The sequence below is a fragment of the Petaurus breviceps genome, unplaced genomic scaffold (genome assembly GCF_028583685.1).
Source record: "Petaurus breviceps papuanus isolate PSGF00001 unplaced genomic scaffold, PetGlider_PUasm1.0 90879, whole genome shotgun sequence".
NCBI lineage: Eukaryota > Metazoa > Chordata > Mammalia > Diprotodontia > Petauridae > Petaurus > Petaurus breviceps.
In genome coordinates, this window is record NW_027187368.1 from 14,432,581 (window position 1) to 14,451,608 (window position 19,028).

Below are 19,028 nucleotides of genomic sequence, written 5' to 3' on the forward strand. Positions count from 1 at the left end.
GAGAGAGAGAGAGAGAGAGAGAGAGAGAGAGAGAGAGAGAGAGAGAGCTTAGAACAGAAGGTAGAAAACCTTAGCCAAGTAGGGAATTCACTGAAAAACAGGAAGAACCGAACAATTAAATGGTTTCATGAGAAAGTAAAAATTGTTAGAACATAGTCAAAAGATTGAAAATATAAGAAAATGAAAGGTGCCTATTATTAATATTTTTAAAAAATGAACTGGAAAAAGATCAAGGAGCAATTTATGATTCATTGCTCTCTAAAAACGATAACTCAAGATTATACAGCAACTATATTAAGAAGAGAAAATCCTGGAATATAATATTATTCTAAAAGGCAAAAGATAAAGACTTATAACAAAGAATAACTTATTCTGCAAAATTTAGTATTATCCTACAGGTAAAAGCATGGCTCTTTAATACAACAAAGGACTTTCAAATCATCCCTGACGAAATGACTGATACTGATTAGAAACCAAAATGCAAACACAAGTGCCAAGGGAAACCCAAGATAGGGTAAATAGATTTGAGCAATTGGAAGAGGCTAAATGATGAAGTGCCTACATTGCAATGGAAAAAAAAGAGAAAAGTGTCCTTGGAATACTAGTCCTTAAAGAAGACAAGCACAAGGTCTTATGGTTTTGTGGTTGTTATAAGAGAATAAAGAAAATGGAAGGAAAATGGGATAAGGAATATATGGAGATAAAAAGGGAAGAACTTACTATTTTGCATAAATGGAGTATGTGAGAAAAGTATATAAACATGGAGGAAGGAGCAGGCATCTCATGAACCTTACTTTAAGCTGGACAAAGGACAGGGTTAAACATATTGTATGATTTCGAAATACAATAAATTCGGGGTGGCTAGGTGGTGCAGTGAATAGAGCATCAGCCTTGAAGTCAGGAGGACCTGAGTTAAAATGTGGCCTCAGACATTTAACACTTGCTAGCTGTGCAACCTTGGACACGTCACTTAACCCCAACTGCCCAGGCTTCCCCCCTCCAAAAAGCAAAGAAAGAAAGAAAGAAATACAATAAACCCAAGAAGAATACAGGGGGGCAGCCAGGGGGCAGTGAGTAAGAGCGCCAGCCCTGAGTCGGGAGACCTGGCTTCAGGCTCGATACTTAACACCCACACAAAAATAACTGGTCGTATAACCTTGACCAAGTTACTTAACCCTGATTACTTTAAAAAAGAAGAATACAGGAAGGGAAGATAGAGTCAGGAAGGGAACAGTCATAAGCAAACAAACTTCAGCTTTGGAGAGTGGATTATAAATTATTAAAGGAGAGAAAAAAGTGTAAGAACCAGAGATTAGTGCCTGGGTTTGATAGAGCAGGGACAGAAGAGTATTAACAGATATAGATTACTAGTGGTGATGAAATTCATTCTCATTTTCACCCCTTTCTTTTGTAAAGGAGATGGAATAAAGGGAAAAGAGAAAAGGTATAAGAGGTTATGATGGAGGAAAACACACAACTGCCACTTATAATAGTGAACGAAAATGGGATTAACTAGTCTATACAATGAAGGAGGACATCTGTAGCAGCAAGCACCCCAAGCGTCCTCAGGGTTTGCAGCTACCACAGGTTCTTGGTTCTGCTTTGTTAAAGGAAAGCAACTCAAAATGGGTTAACAAGCTCACTTTAATCAGTCAGACATATATCGTTTACCTTGTTCAGGAGAAAAGGTCAGCACCCTGAACCTCAAAGTATACAGGCATAATTATCAAGACAGAAACATCAAGTAGACAGATTTCCAAACTGTCCAACCATTACATCCATACCCAGTCAACATCTGGGTTTCCACATTCTGGGTTTTTCAAAGCCGGGGGACTCTCAACAACGGCTTCCCAGAATTCAGATCAAATCACAGAACACTTCTCAAAGTGAGTCCCCAAAACAAAGCTACACATCAGGGCTTATATAGCCTTCTCCTGGCTCAGAGAATGTAACAACCTTATTGACTCACTGGCCAATCAAGAAGTATCTACTGAAAAACAAGCCTCCCTCCCCAGGCTTCAGGTGCATTTTAGCCTAGGGGCAGGGAAGATCTTCCAAATTTTCATTCCCATTACAACATCCCAATGTATTAGAAACCAGAATCCAACAAGTGTCGTTTTCAAGAAAAATACTTGAAACAGAGAGTGATGCAGAGTTAAGGGATGAAGGGGAGAGATATGTAGGGGATGTGGAAAATAAAAGATATCAATAAAAATTTTATTTACATATATGTGTATGTTTATATATGTATATATATATATGTTTGTGTATATATATAAAACATACTTTTTATTTTGGTAAACATTTATTAAATAACTACTATGGGAAGAATATGGTACTAGGAAGGCACAAAAAATTTTATATGTAGCTTACATTAAAAAGAAATGATTTTGGCTTGAATAGAATTTGCAGCTTAGCATACTTCCTAATCCTGCTTATTCTCTTAACCATTTAAAAACAATAGCTTTTGTTTTTTATTTCAGTAATTTCTTGATATACCTTGTCATTAAACCCTTCCTTGTAGCAAAGAATACAAATAAAACCAACTGGCAATACAACCATTTCTCACAGTATATGCAACATTATGTACCTGTAGTCTCATCTATTTTTTGAAGACTAATAATTAACCATTATCTCACCTGATTTTTTTATTTCAAAAATATTTATTTTAAACATGCTTTTATTTTTAAATTCTAAACTCTCTTTCTCTCTCTCTTTCTATCTCCCTCCCCACTCCCCCACTCCACTAAGGCAGGCAAAATGATATCAACTAATTATACATGTGAAATCATGTAAAATATATTTCCATATTAGCCATACCACAAAAAAAAAGAAAAAATTACACTTCAATTTGTACTCAGAGTTTGTCAGTTTTCTCCCTGGAAGTGGATAGCATTTTTTCATCATTAGTCTTCCTCATTTATCCTTTCTCTTTTCACCCTGTCCCTCATGAAAAGTGTTTTGCTTCTGACCAATGTCTCCTCCAATCTCCTTTCCCTTATATTGGTCCCCCACCTTTTGTTAACTCTCTCCTTTCCTACTTTCCCAAAGGATAAGATAAATTTCTACACCCAACTGACTGTGCATGTTATTCCTTCTTTGAGCCAATTCCAATAAGAGCAAGGTTGAAGAAATGCCCACCATGCTCCTTTCCTGAACTTCCCCTCCACTGTAATGGGTCTTTTTGTGTCTCTTCATCTGAGATATTATTCCATTCTACCTCTCCCTTCTTTCTGCTCAGTGTAATCCTCTTTCTCGTACCTTAATTTTTTCTTATATTATGCCATCAAAGTCACCTTATACCCACACCCTCTGTCTATGTATACTCCTTTTAACTGCTCTAATAGTGATACAGCTTTAAGATTTATAAGTATCATCTTTCTGTATAGGGATGTAAATAATTTAGCCTTACTGAGTCTCTTATGTTTTCACTTTATTAATAAGCTTTTATTGAGCCTTCCATCTGAAAATCAAGGGTTTTTTTGTTCAGTTCTGGTCTTGTCATTAGGAATGCTTAAAAGTCCTCTATTTCACTGAATAACTATTTTTCCCCCCTGGAGGATTATGCTCAGTTTTGCTGAGTAGGTGATTCTTGGTTGTAATCCTAGCTCCTTTGCCTTCCAGAATATCATATACATATATCATACTGTAGCAGTAAGCACCCCAAGCGTCCTCAGGGTTTGCTGCCAATACAGGTTCTTGGATCTGCTTTGATAAAGGAAAGCAACTCAAAATGGGTTAACAAGCTTACTTTAATCAGTCAGACATATATCGTTTACCTTGTTCAGGGGAAAAGGTCAGCACCCCGAACTTCAAAGTACACAGACAGAATTATCAAGACAGAAACAGATCTAGTAGACAGATTTCAAACTGTCCAACCATTACATCCATACCCAGTCAACATCTGGGTTTCAACATCTGGGTTTTTTTCAAAGCTGGGGGGCTCAGGACAATGGCTTCCCAGAATCCATATCAAATCACAGAACACTTCTCAAAGTGAGCCCCCAAAACAAAGCTACACATCAGGGCTTATATAGCCTTCTCCTCTAAAACTGTGACCCAGAAATGCATATGTGAAATGTAGTTGCCAAATAGCTTCTGGTCCTGTGTCCAGTGCTAGCACAGGGGTTCCCTGTAATTTCTTTCTGACCCGTTTTCCAGTCTCCTTACCATTGCTGGGATGAAAGCTCCTGAAGCTGTTGCTTCTGCTTTCAGTTACCTCCAAGGTCCACAGCTGGTGTTGCTTTCATAAGTGCTCCAGGCCAGCCCCCATTCCAGTGTCACACAGAACTCTCCTTCTGACCTCCTAAATTGACTTCAGATGGAAAAATGTCTAACCCCAACTTTTTGTTGGCTGTGACACTCCAGAATTTGATTTGAGACATTATTTTAAAGTTGTTTGAAGGGAAATGTTGGGAGAGCTGGTGTGTAATGCTTCCTCGGTTCTGCCAGCTTGGCTCTCCATAATGACATTTCTAATCCCTCAAAGTTGTTAAATAATGAAAATTACCAATCTTTGCCATCACAATAATGCATGTACCACATATATTGTGAACACAGGTGCTCATGTGCATACTGGTATAGGTGCCTATGATATGATCTATTTCTTATGTATGCATTTTTATGAGCAGTCTCAATGTTCTTTCACTCTTGGGTACTCCATTTTCTCTGCCATATATATGATTTTTATTATCATGGTTACTGACTTGATTCATTATTCAGTTACTTTGCTAATCAATGGAATTTCTGTGTCATTATGATGAATTTTTGGCGGAGGGGGGGTAGACCAATGGCACAAGACAACTGAAAATTTCAGAATATTTGGTCACATAGTAAGCCAAGACTTTGATTTCTAGCAAAATTCTAGAACATCTTAGTAAAAAGAATGTAAATGAACATTTAAGAGAAAGAAGTTTTTTTTTTTATCACAATGAGCAACCACAGCTACATTAAGAACTAGTCATGACATATCCTTTGATCTCGAAACTACATTGTTAGGCATATACTCCAAGAAGTTAAAAAAAAAGAAGGATCTATATACACTAAAATATTTATAACAACACTTTTCATGGTACCAAAGAATTGGTACCAAACAAAATGGATGCTCATCCGTGGGAAAATGGCTAAATAAATTGCAGTAAATGAATATAATGGGATATTCCTGTGATGTAAAAAATGATCAATATAATAAATACAGAGAAGCATGGGAAGATTTATATGAACTTACCCAAGTTAAATAAACACAGGAAGGAAAATTACATAAACAATTATGTCACTAAATTGGAGAGACCCATCACAAAATAGTTGCAAAGAGCAAATCCCAAAGAAGAGATATGAAATGACACCTCCACCCTACTCCTTTCTAGATGTGGGGTTCCCTTGGATGTGGAACATTGCAAATAACATCAAACTTTTTAATTTTGACAGGTTACTGACTCATTTTTCTCTTTTCTCTCTTTTAAAAATTATTATAAGGGATAGCTCTTTAGGAGGGAGTAGGGAGAAGGGCATAAGGGACAAATCTAGATGGTGTAAAACTAAAAGAGAATTAAAAATCTATTATTAATAGAACAGAGTATGACAAACTAATCACATATCTTTATTTAATAAAATTACTAGACTGGTAGGCCAGAGGAATGCTGTATGTATAGTTTACCTAGAATTACTTTATTTTTATTGATCTCTTTCAGTTTTATATCACCTTCCTTCCCCAATTCATCCTTCCCTCCTCCATACAAAGAACCATTTTAATGTAATCCTTGGCTCAAAGGGCCATTTGCAAATGACTGTCTTCATGGGTGAGGTAAATTGTTTTCCTGGTTTTGATCCCTTCCTTCTGCAGCATTTTATGAATTTAAGTCACCTCATGACTCCTTATGAAGCAATTGGAAGCTCAGGGTACTGGGTATGGAGTCAGGAAGACCTGAATTTAAATCCAGCCTCAAATACTTCCTAGCTGTGCAACCCTGGGTAAGTCACTTAGGGTCTGATTGCCTGACAGAACTGGAGAAGGAAATGGCAAACCATTCAAGTATCTTTGCCAAGAAAACCCCAAATGGGTTCATGAAGGGTTGGGCATGACTGAAATAACTGAACAACAAAAATAACCCCTATATTCTTTATCACCAGACCTGTGATTTCTTCAGGTTAGAGAGATTTTGGTGAGGAATTTACTCTGCTGAGGCAGGTCAGCACCTACTCTTTAAGCACTTTCAGTATTAGAGTTGTAAGGGGATCCTGAGATTAAGTGACTTGCCCCAGGTCAGCGAGTATGTGTTAGAGGTGGGATTTGAACCCCAGTTTTTCTGATCCTGAGATTAGCTATATCTACCACACCATGCTGCCTTTCAGCTTTCCTGATATTCTTCATATTCATTTTTTTCACACAGGGCAGTAATATTCCATTATATTCATGTACTACAATTCAGAGAGCCTGAACAAAGCCCAACTGAATGATGTCTTGTTTCTAGTTGTTGTTTTTTTCTTCTTACTCTAAATATTTTGGTGTATTGGAACTCTCTATCTTTGACTTTCTTGGCTGACATACTTGGGATCTCTGGGTCAAAGGGTATGGATATTTTAGTTTCTTAGCATAAGTCCAAATTGCTTTTCAGAGTGGCTGGAACAATTCATTGCTTCACCAACAGTGCCTATTTTTCCATACCCCTCCAAAATGAGAATAGTTGACTTTTACCATCTTTGCCAATTTTAGGGAAGATAACAGGTTTTTTTTTGATTTACATTTCTTTCATTAGTGATTCAGAACAATCTTTCACATAGTTTGCAATTCTTTTAAGAACTGTTTGTTCCTATCATCTGACCACTTATTCATCAGTAAATATTTTACCTGGATTTTAGCAAAGCACTTGAAAAAATTTCTCATGCTACTCTTGGCCAAAAGGGAGTTATGTTGTCTGTATGATGATACAATTAGCTGAATCTGCAACAGGTTGAATGGCTGTACCCAAAAGATAGCTATAAATAATTTGGTAACAACTCCAAGTGGAGTGCCCAAGGAATTTGTACTTTTGAACATTTCTGCCACTAACCTGGATAAAAGCATCAAGAACATGCTTATCAAACCGTAGATGAAACAGTGGGGTCAGCTGAAATATTGGATGATAGACCAGGGATAAAAAGCACTTCAGATTAGAATGTTGGGCTGAATCCAATAGGAGTAAGCAGAAATAGGAATACATACAAGGTTTTACACTTGCTCCAAGAAGCCAATGACTCTGTGACATTCTTTTTTTTTTATGTTAAGAAACCAATGTTTATTTTTCAGTTAGCATTTTTTCCAACACTATTAGAGCATCTGGGTTTTAAGACCACTCTGTGGTAGTTCCTACCCACTCAGTGGCCTGAGCAGTAGGAGCCGCAGACCAGTCCTCAGTAGCTGACTGAGCACTCCAGTCTTCGGCGGGGAACTGCTGAATGGGCACAGATGGCACCTGTACTCCCTCAGACCAATCAGCCACCTCTGGTTAAGTAGCAGTGAATTCTGGGGCGGGTACAGTCCATTCACCCTGAAACTCCTCCTTTGTCACTGCCTTCTCAGCTGCAGCCTGCTCTTCCTTTTCAATCTCTTCTGGATCCCTGTAGAAGTAAAGATCAGGCATAACCTCCCAGGGGTGTTCCCGGGAGATGGTACCACGCATCCACAGGACTTCACGGGCCAGCATCCACCACATCAGACCCACCGAGTGAGCTCCCTTGTTACATGGAATGGCAATGTCCACATAGCGAAGTGGAGAGTCTGTTGCATAGGGGCAATGGTTGGGAGGTTAACATACGATGCTTCAGTCAGAGGCTGATGATCTGCCCGAGGATCAGTGACCACCAAAAGGCGAGGCTCCCTGAAAGCTGCCTGGATCTGGTTAGTGAAGGTGTCCGGTGTGAAACGTCCAGCAATAGGTGTGGCGCCAGTGGCAGCAGCAAATTTCAGAACAGCTTGCTGGCCAGTGTTTCTAGATGAGATGACACTAACATCCGCTGGGTTTTCAACAGCAACAATGGCACGAGCTTCCAGCAGAAGTTTTTCCCAAGTTCTCTTCAAATTAATGATGTAGATGCCGTCACTCTTTCTTTTGTAGATATACTGTTCCATCTGGAAGTCCAGATTGGTGCTGCCCAAATGGGTTCCTGCAGCCAGGAACTTGAGGACATCCTCCTCCTTCATCTGCAGGACATCTAGGGCTCCGGACATCGTGAAAGTTTCCCTTTAAAGTTACGACAACACCGTATGGAACCCTGTTCAGGGCAGCGCGGAAAAGCGACTCTGTGACATTATTAAGAGGGAATTCCTTTTTTTTTCTTTTTTTCTATTTGGAGGGCAATTGGGGTTAAGTGACTTGCCTAAAGTCACACAGCTAGTTTGTGTGTGTGTGTTAAATGTCTGAGGCCAGATCTGAACCCAGGTCCTCCTGACTCCAGGGCCGGTGCTCTATTCACTGCACCACCTAGATGCCCAAATGTTAATAATGCAGTGTAAACCTAAGAGTTTGTTGAGTATACATTTCCCCACCCCAAAGAGCCAGTTGTCATGCATTTATCATTACACCACTGGTCCTACTGTCTTTTTTTCTAAAGCAATTGGGATTAAGTAACTTGCTCAAGGTTACACGGCCAGTTTGTGTGTGTGTGTGTGTGTGTGTGTGTGTGTGTGTGTTAAGTATCTGAGGCCGCAAACGATCCCAGGTTGACCCCAGGGGCCGGTGCTCTTACTGCACCACCTAGCCTCCCAAGAGGAGCGTTCCTTCCAGAGTTGTAAGTCATATGCCATCTGTGACTTTCCATCCTTGGCAATTTTTGTCTATGTGTTCCTACATATCCACCACAGGAAGTCCTCCTGGTGTGCGCATGGATTTCCTTGAAATACTTTCACATCAAGGGATATCAATGGAATATGCTATCTTAAGGTCATCTCTCATTCTTGTTAAGTGACTACACCATCTTTTGTTTAGTAGTCATCTATCTTCTTGACAATACCCTTTACAATGCTTCTCTGATATACTTTTCTTGTTTGTTATGTGTTGCAGTTTGCTTTTGCCCCCTGTGAACCTCTGCTGCTTTTTAGGTAAACCTGTACTTCAGTTCTTTGGAGAGTCTGGTCTGTTTTCAATACCAAATTCTCTCCCTCCCTCCCCCTCAAGGAAACAATTTACTATCAATTGTACATGTGAAGTCATGCAAAACATTTCCATATTAGCCATGTTGCAAAAGAAAACAAATTTTAAAAATCCTAAGAAAAATAAAGTTAAAAAAGTATGCGTCAATCTGCATTCAGAGTTCCAAAGTTCTTTCTTTGGATATGGATAGCATTTTTTTATCATAGGTTGTAGGGGGTGATGTGGAGGGCCAGCTCTGAGTAGCCCCCCTGAAAGGGATGCGCATGTAGGCCAAGGTCTCCCTTGAGCCTGTTCCCATCTTCCTGGGCTCAGTACATCAGGATCACCATCCTCTGCTCATCATCCTTCTGTGCTAGGGAGGCTCAGAACATTCTGGCCATCCCTGATACCCTCGCTGCTTGAGTGATATAGATAAAGTAGTGACACATGAGATAAGAGAGCAAGTGTTCCACAGGAATGGCCTCCTAAAAGGTTGTAAGTTAGGTGCCTAATGTAACAAACTATGCAAAGCTTCCCATGAGAAAGTATGATGTAAATGCTTTAGTTCTAGTATATAAACCCTTACCTTCAGATGCTTAGTTGGGACTTGCTTAGCATGCATGCAATAAACGTATGAATGCTTTCATGGCCCATGACTCTTCATTCATGCTCTCACGTTTGGTTGGTGCTGCAAGGTGCAGGCATCAGGTCCTTTGGAATTGTCTTGGATCATTGTCCTTGATCACAGTAGATAAGTCTTGCACAGATGATTATCCTTACATTTTGCTATTACTGTGTACAATGTTTTCCTAGTTCTACTCATTTCACTTAGCATTGGTCTTTCCAGGTTTTTCTCAAAGCATCCTATTCATCTTTTCATGTAGCACAATAGTATTCCATTACAATCATACACCACAACTTATTCAGTCATTCCCCAGTTGATGGGCATCCCCTCAATTTCCAATTCTGTCACCACAAAAAAAAGCTGTTATAAATATTTTTGTACAAATACATCCTTTTTTTTTCCCTCTTGGGAATACAGACCTACTAATGGTATTGCTGGGTTAAAGGAAGTATAGAGTAGTTTTACAGCCATTTGGGCATACTGCCAAATTGCTCCCCAGGATGGTTAGATCAGTTCACAACCCCACCAGCAGTGCATTAGTGTCTCTATTTTTTCACATTCCCTCCAGCATTTTTCATTTTCGTATTTTGTCGCTTTAGCCAATCTGATAGGTATGAGGTGATATCTCAGCATTGTTTTAATTTGCTAATCAGTAGTGATTTAGAGTGTTATTTTCCATGTGACTATGCATAGGTTTGATTTCTTTTTCTTAAAACTGCCTCTTTATATCCTTTGACCATTTATCAGCTGGGTTATAGCTCTTATTTTTATAAATTGGCTCAGTTCCCTATATATTTGAGAAATGAGGCCTTTCTCAGAGAAACTTCCTATAATAATGTATTCCCAGTTTCCTGTTTTCCTTCTAATTTTGGCTATATTAATTTTGTTTGTGCAAAAGCTTTTAAATTTCATGTAATAAAAATTATTCATTTTATTTCCCATGATAGTTTTTATCTCTTGTTTGGTTATAAACTCTTTCCTTATTCATAGATCTGACAGGTACATTTTCCCACACTTGCTTAATTTACTTGTGATATTATCCTTTGTGTCTAAATCATTTAACCATTTTGACCTTATCTTGGTATATAGTGTGACATGTTGGTATATTCCTAGTTTCTGCTAAAGTGCTTTCGAATGTTCCCAGACATTTTTTGTCAAATTGTGAGTCCACAGTGAGCTTGGATCACTGGGTTTATCAAACAGTAGATTACTTGGTCATTCATTACTGTGTACTGTGTACCTAGTCTATTCCACTGATGCACCACTCTTTATCTTAATCAGTATCAAATTATTTTGATGATCACTACTTTGTAATATAGTTTGAAATTTGGCAGTGCTAAGCCACTCTTATTTACCATTTTTTCACTGACTCCCTTAGTATTCTTGACATTTTGTTCTTCCAGATGAATTTTCATATTATTTTTTCTAACTCTATAAAATAATTCTTTGGATGTTTGAGAATAGATATTCCCTAAGTTTAAAGAAAACCTGGTGACTGACCCACCCAGGCAGACTTTCCAAGGGCATTAGGTATAAAATTAGAAAGAAGACAATAAAATCATTTCTACATAGGTTCTACTTCCCTAATAAGAAATTCTGATATTCTGCTATCAGACTATAACTTCCTGTCATTCCACATCTCCATACCCCTCCCATACCTGTTCAGCTAACCTCATGGAGATTTCCATTCCCTCCATTTCTTAGTATCCATTCCTGTTCTGACTTTAATCTCTTCTCCAACCTCAATCCAACTGGTAGTGTTTTCAACTCTATGTTCCTTTGCTCTTGAATCCCTTGGTCTATTACCAAAACTTAGCCCTAGATTACTTCCATATCCATGTTCTCTGACACTATTCTCAAGCTGCTGAAAGAAACTAAAGGAAATGCTACAACCATGCTGATTTCTAAATCATTCAAAATTAATGTTAATCTAGTCTCTCAATTGAGTCATCAAAAGGCAGTTCATTTCTTTTTTCTTTTGCTTTTTTAGAGAGGGAGGGCAATTGGGGTTTAGTGACTTGCCCAAGGTCACACGGCTAGTAAGTGTTAAGTGTCTGAAGCTGGATTGGAACTCCTGACTCCAGGGCTGGAGCTCTATTCATTGTGCCACCTAGCCGTGCCCCCCCCCCCCCCATTCATTATTAATTGATTCCCTATATCACTCACCTTAGAAATTATTTCGAACTTCCTCTTCTTTCCTGAAGCCCCCCCAAACCCTCCTCTCTCTAAGCTGAGTCTGCCTCTTTACAGAAAAAATTGAGGCTATCTGATGGTAACTCCCTCTTATTCCATTTTCTTCATCTCAAAACTCTTTGGTAATATTTCCCACTCATTCCTTTTCCCCAGCCTCTGACCCTTTTTTGCCAAACCCAACTCAGAATATGTGCCCTTGATCTGCCCCTCCTGCCTTCTCCAGTAGATTTCATCTTCCATTATTGCCCCCTCTCTCATGTCTTCAACCTCTATTAAATAGTTCCTTCACTATTATCTTCAAACATGCTCAAGTAACTCCCATACTAAAAAACAACCCCGCCCCCAACCCACCTTTAATAGAGTATATCATCCCCTCAAAATACATACATCTCACCTCCTTTTTTCATCCAAGTGCCTTGTAAAAAATTTTCTACACTTGATGCCTCTTCTTCTTCTCCTCTCCCTCCTTAACTCTACAATCAGGCTTTTGACCATGCTATTCAAAAGCAACTGCTCTAAGTTACTAATGATCTTTTAGTTGACAAATGTGTCTTATTCCTACTGACCCTATTTGCTGCATTTGACACTGACCACTCTGTGATACTCTTTCTTCTCTGGGTTTTTGTGAAACTATTCTCTCCTGATTTATCTCACTTTCTGAATACTCCTTCTACTCCTTCAGCCTCAATGACTACTTCATTATCCACATCATGCCCACTATGTTTCCCAAGGTTCTGTTCTGGCCTACTTTTTGCCTTTACTCTTATACTCTCTCTTTTTTAACTTCATCAGATACATTAGATTTAGTCTATTGTCTTTATGTGGTTGAGTCTCAGATCTATATGTCTAGCCCCAAGTCTCTCCTATTAGTTTCTGTCTCATATTACTAATTGCCTACAGAATATTTCAACATGGATATTTCAGGGACATTTTCAATGTAACATATCTAAAACTCAACTCATAATTCATCCTCTACTCCCACCACAGTGTCTCCTCTTCTAAACTTTCCTACTTTTGTCAAAGACACTACCATCCTTTCAGGTTCTCAGGTTTATAATGTCTACGTTAGCTTCAACTCCTAATTCTCCATCATTCCGTATATCCAATTAATTGTCAAATCTTGCTATTCCTACCACAGCATATCTTTTATCTGACCTGTTCTCTTCTTGATCTGGGAACTCCAGAACCTGGCTATAATATTCCTAGGAGTGTACTTTTTGGGATCTTTTTCAAGAGGTGACTGGTGAATTCTTTCAATTTCTATTTTGCCCTCTGGTTCTAAATATCAGGGCAATTTTCCTTGAGAATTTCTTGAAGGATGATTTCTAGGTTCTTTTTTTTTTGATCATGGCTTTCAGGTAGTCCAATAATTTTTAAATTATCTCTCCTGGATCTATTTTCCAGGTCAGTGGTTTTTCCAATGAGATATTTCACACTGCCTTCTATTTTTTCATTTGTTTGGATCTGTTTAATAGTATCTTGATTTCTCATAAAGTCATTAGCTTCCATTTGCTCCAATCTAATTATGAAGGAATGATTCTCTTCAGTGATCTTTTGAGATTCTTTTTCCATCTGGAAAATTCAGCTTTTTAAGGCTTTCTTCTCCTCATCGGCTTTTTGGGCCTCTTTTGCCATTTGAATTAGTCTTTTTTAAGGTGTTATTTTCTTCAGTCAGGTTGCTGACTTTTTTCATTATTTTCTTGCATCATTCTTATTTCTCTTCCCAATTTTTCCTCTACTTCTCTTACTTGATTTTCAAAATCCTTCTTGAGCTGCTCCATGGCCTGTAACCAGTTCATATTTTTCTTGGAAGCTTTTGACGCAGGAGTTCTGACTTCATTGTCTTCCTCCCATTCCACGCTTTGATCCTTTTTGTCCCCCAAAAAGACCTTGTCGGCCTGCCAGACTGCCTTCAGCAGGAGATTTGTTTCTCTCTGTCACTTTGTGGGTTCTATAGCTCTAAAATTTGTTTAGAGTCATATTTTACAGGTATTGGAGGTAGTTGGAGTGGGAGCTCAGCCAAGTTCCTGCTTTTACTCTGCCATCTTGGCTCTACCTCCCTACTCATAATATTCTTTCAGATTTGTTCATTAAGTGTTTAAAATAGGCACAATCTTTTTAAATCTTTAAAGTAACTTTTGTCAAAAAAGCTCCAAAACAAATAAAAACTTACATTATATAATTATAAAATTTTAAAATATACTATTTTATATAACTTAATATATCATATAGTATTATAATACTATATATGTAAAATATAATTTAATAATATTTTATATGAAATATAAAACTTTTGCCAAAAAGCCCCAAAATAAAAAGGTACAGCATAAAATTTTATCTTACCAGTAATTTAAAACTCTAAATATAAAGTTACGCAATTCTAATTATAAAATAATTATAGTTTTTTTATGGAGGACATTTTGTAAGGATTAAAAGAAGCAACCCAACAACAATTCATGTTTACCGTTTTCTGTAAGATCCAATATTACATTTGTTTCACAAATTTTGTTGAAGAAAATCACATTTTAATGAAACAAGCTACAACTTAGAAGACATTTAACATAATACAATAATCACAGATAAACTTTTTTTTATGAACATAGGTTTGCAACGTTTGGCACAAAACCAGATAAACAGTCTTAAATATGGTTCTGCATCAAATTTATTTCTGTATTTTGATTTAAAACAAGAATAATCACAGAAATATATGACAGAAAATTGTAGAACAATTTCACAAGATCATCTCATAAGGTGGAAATTCATTTTTTATATTTAGTCACTTAAACCAATGTGAATATCCAGTTACAGTATAAAATATTTATTTGATTCCTGGCTAATGACAAGCACTGTATTAAGTTATATATGTATTTAGTTCAGTTGTATATAATGCTTTGTTTTTAAATAATGTTTATATATAAATTAACATTTGTCAGGAAAGAATCTCTTTATCTATACTGAGATGATAAGTAAAACCATGGGAGCTGATAAGACCACCAAGTGAATAGTATATATAGAGAAGGCCTGGGACAGAGCTTTGGGGGACCCCAATGGTTAGTAGGTAAGATGTGAATAAAGACACAGCAAGAGAAGAACAGGTCATACAGCTAAGAGAAGAACCAGGAAAGAGCAACATCACTAAAATCTAGGGAGAAGTGTATTAAGGAGAAGAGGGTGATCGACAGTATCAAAGGATGTGCAAGAGGTGAATAAAGATGAGGACTGAGAAAAGGCCATTAGATTTGGCCATCAAATTATTTGTAACTTTTGGAGAAAGTAGTTTTAATTGAATGATGAGGTCAGAAGCTAGACTGAAAAGAGTTGGGAGTGGGAGGAAAAGATATGGAGGCATTTATTATAGTTGGCCTGTTCAAAGAATTTAGCAGTAAATGAGAAGGAAGTAGATGACAGATAGTAGGGATCAATGGATCAAGTGAAAGTTTTTTGAGGATGGGAGGGAACAGGTTTGTAGGCAGTACAGAAACAGCCAGTTGAGTGAGAGTGATTAAAGATCAATGAGAGAGTTCAGAGGATAAAAGGTGGTGGTTTGCTGTAAAGACAGGATGTAATGGTGCCACAGTGGTAGCATGTAGAGTTAGCCTTGGGAAGGAGAAAACCCATCTCTTCATGTGAAATAGAAGTAAAGGAGGAGATAGTGGTAGAAGGTATCTGAATAGTCTGAAATGAGGAACAGGGGAGAAGAGGGAGTTTTCAGTGAATGGCTTTTTTTATTTCCTGTTAAATATGAGGCAAGATTCTCAGCTGAGGGGGTAAGAGAGGGGAAGTTATAAGTTTGAGGAGGGATAGAAAGGTTTGGAAAAGCTGCTGTGGTTAAGTGAGATAGTGAATCAATTAGGGAGGTGTGAAAGGACTGCCTTTCAATGAAGACCCAGTTGAGATTATGTAACATAAGAGTTGGAAATGCCAACTTGGAAAAGCAAAAACACAACTGATACCAAAAATCTGATATCAAAAGAAATTTATTAAGGAGAAATCCAGAGTAACTGATCACCTTCTGGCCAGAAGTAGACTCCACCCCTCTCTTGGAATCTAGTAGACCCAGTCAGCAAGGTTTCATGTTTTTTTTCCAGTTTCATTCAGCAGCACATGAATAGGAATAAAGGTAGTGAATGGTGGGAGTAATCCAAAGCTGGGATTTGCAAAAGCACTATCTCTGGTAGCATAAAGTGCAAGGGAATCAAGAGAATAGTACAGCTGAACTGGTTGACCATGGGAAAAAGAGTGTGTAAAGTGCAGAAGTGATAGCTTGGGAAAGAATTGTGGGGTGTGGGGAATGGAGGTCTTGCAGTGATGAACAGGACTTGAAGTTGCCAGGCAGAGGAAAAGGTGGAAAGGACAACCAACTATGATAAAGGAATTTCAGAGTTTCTGAACGTGGATGTGAAACACTTTGGGGGTGATAGCAAGGTCAAGGGCATGACCAACTTTGTGTACAGCTGTGGTGGGGTAGAGGAGTAGGTCATGAGAAATAAATACAGTGAAGAACTGGGAGTTTATTGTATATATTGCTGTTCAGCGGCATCTGACTCTGTGACATTTGGGTTTTTGTGGCAAAAATATTGGAATGGTTTGTCATTTCCTTGTCCAGCTCGTTTTACAAATGAGGAAACTAAGGCAAACAAGATTAAGTGACTCGCCAAGGGTCACATAGCTAATAAGTGTCTGAGGCTGGATTTGAACTCAGGTCTTCCTGAGTTCCAGGCCCTGTACTCTATCTACTGCACTACCTACTATATGAAGGAGTATCAATATGTATGTTGAAATCCTCTCATATGAGAAAAAGAGTAGTGAGGAAAGATAGCCAAGGAGTCTGACACTGAACTCACTGAAGCTGGAAGGAGGGTATCCTGGAGATCTGTAGAAAACAGTTACCAAAACCTTGAATGGGTGATAAACATGGATTGAATGAACCTCAAATGAGGAAAGATTACTGGGTAATTGTGGTAGAGGGAGAGTGTGGCAGTGGCAATGGGGTGCAAGGAGTGTTCCAATTCCCTAACCACAACCAGTATATTCCATTATATTATATGCCGTAGTTTATCCAGCCAATCTCTAGTTTATGGGCATCCTCTTAATTTCCCCCTTTTTGTTACCAAAAACAGAGCATGAAACAACAATACTTAAAAAGCACCTAATTCTCAGGACTCTTAAAAGGATTAAATGAGGGGCGGCTAGGTGGCCAGTAAAAGTAAAAGCGCCAGCCCTGGAGACAGGAGGACCCAAGTTGGGTTCTGGCCTCAGACACTTAACACCCACACAAAAAAACTAGCTGTGAAACCTTGGACAAGTTACTAAACCCCAATTGCCCTCCAAAAGGGGAAAAAAAAGGATTAAATGAGATAATGTATTAAAATGCTGTATGAATATAAATTCTTATTAGTTTATATATAATGATTCTTTAGTATCATCTTCAACCAACATTTACTGGGGATCTACTATGTGTGTTAAGTGGTGGGGTAGAAAGATGAATAAAACCTTATACTTGCCATCAAGGAGCTTATATTTTATTTTATTTATTTATTTTTTAAAGCAATCAGGGTTAAGTAACTTGCTCAAGGTTACACGGCCAGTTATTTCTGGGTGTGGTGCTGAGTATCTGAGCCCGGATTTGATCCAGGTCATCCCGACACTGGAGCTGGTGCTCTTACTCGCTGAGCCACCTGGCCGCCCCTAGGAGCTTATATTTTAATTGGTGAGATAGGACATAGACATAAAAAAGATAACTATGCAATGTAGCCCATACTAAAGAGCCGGTACTTACACAGCACTTAAAGGTTGGCAAAGCACCTTGCAATTACCTCACTTGATCTTTACAACCCTGGCAGAAAGGTGGTATTAATAGCCCCACTTTACAGACAAGAACTTAGGCAGACAGAAGTTAAGTTTAAGTGACTTGCCCAGGGTCACAAAACTAGTGTCTGAGGCTGGATTTGAGTGAAGGCCTTCCTGGCTCCAGGTCCAGCACTCTATTTATTGTGTCACATAACTAAACAACTAAAGACATTTAAGTATAGCAAAGGAGGGGGAAGTTTCATGGAGAAAGTGGGATTTGGACTGGATCTTGAAAGGAAGAAATTTCAAGGGTTCTTAATCTAAGGTCTGTGAATTTAAAAATCAGTGTGATAACTATATTTCATTTTAAATTTTCCTTTTTAAATTCTATATATTTTATTTTATGCCGTTAAAAACATTATTCTGAGTAGGGGTTCATAGATTTTGCCAGCATGTCAATGGAGTCCATGACATAAAAAAGACTAAGGACCCCTGACTCAATCTACTGTGCCACCTAGCACTGCCCCTGCTAGAAAAAAATGATGAAAATGCATCTGGAGGAATGCAAGGTCAAGATTTCAAAAAGAATAATGAAAAAAAGTAGAAAGGAAGGAAGCCTAAGGGTACAAGGCATCATCAAAATTATTTGGCATTTATTAAAAAATAGAGAGGACAATTAGTGGTAAAGACTATGTCAACAACATAATAGGCTTTTTTTTCCTTCTTTTGGAGGGGGGAAGGCAAGGAAATTGGGGTTAAGTGACTTACCCAAGGTCACACAGCTAGTGTTAAATATCTGAGGCTGGATTTGAACTCAGGTCCTCCTGACTCCAGGGCCAGTGCTCTATTCACTTTCCCACCTGACTGCCCCTATAAAAGGCTTTAAAAAAATATATTATTTTCCCCAATTACATGTAAAAATAATTTTTAACATTTGTTTTAAAATGTTGAGAAAGCAAGCAATCTGCTATAGATTTTATATGTGTAGTCATGCAAAACATACTTCCACATTAATTATAGCATAGTTTTTAATAAACCCAAAGACCCCAACTTCTGGGGCAAGGACTTAGCATTCAACAAGACCTGGTGGGAAAACTGGAAAGTAGTCAGGCAGAAACTGAGTTTAGACTAACATCTTACAATTAGTTCCAAATAGATACATTACCTATGTATAGTCAAATATAAATATAGAACAATCCAATATATCAACAGATTAGAAGAGTAAGGAAAGAAAAAGTAAAACTCTGTATGGGAAGGGGTTCATGACCTATCAAGGGACAGAGAGGATCACAGAAGATAAAATGGACAATTTT

At 38.1% G+C, this 19,028-nt stretch overlaps 1 long non-coding RNA gene and 1 pseudogene across 1 annotated transcript in view; both read right to left on the minus strand.

Annotated features, from left to right (window-relative positions):
• LOC138150470 (uncharacterized) overlaps positions 1–19,028 on the minus strand; it is a 44,110-nt gene that overhangs the window by 17,256 nt on the left and 7,826 nt on the right. The window lies entirely within an intron of this gene.
• On the minus strand, positions 7,244–8,416 carry LOC138150543 (small ribosomal subunit protein uS2-like; annotated as a pseudogene).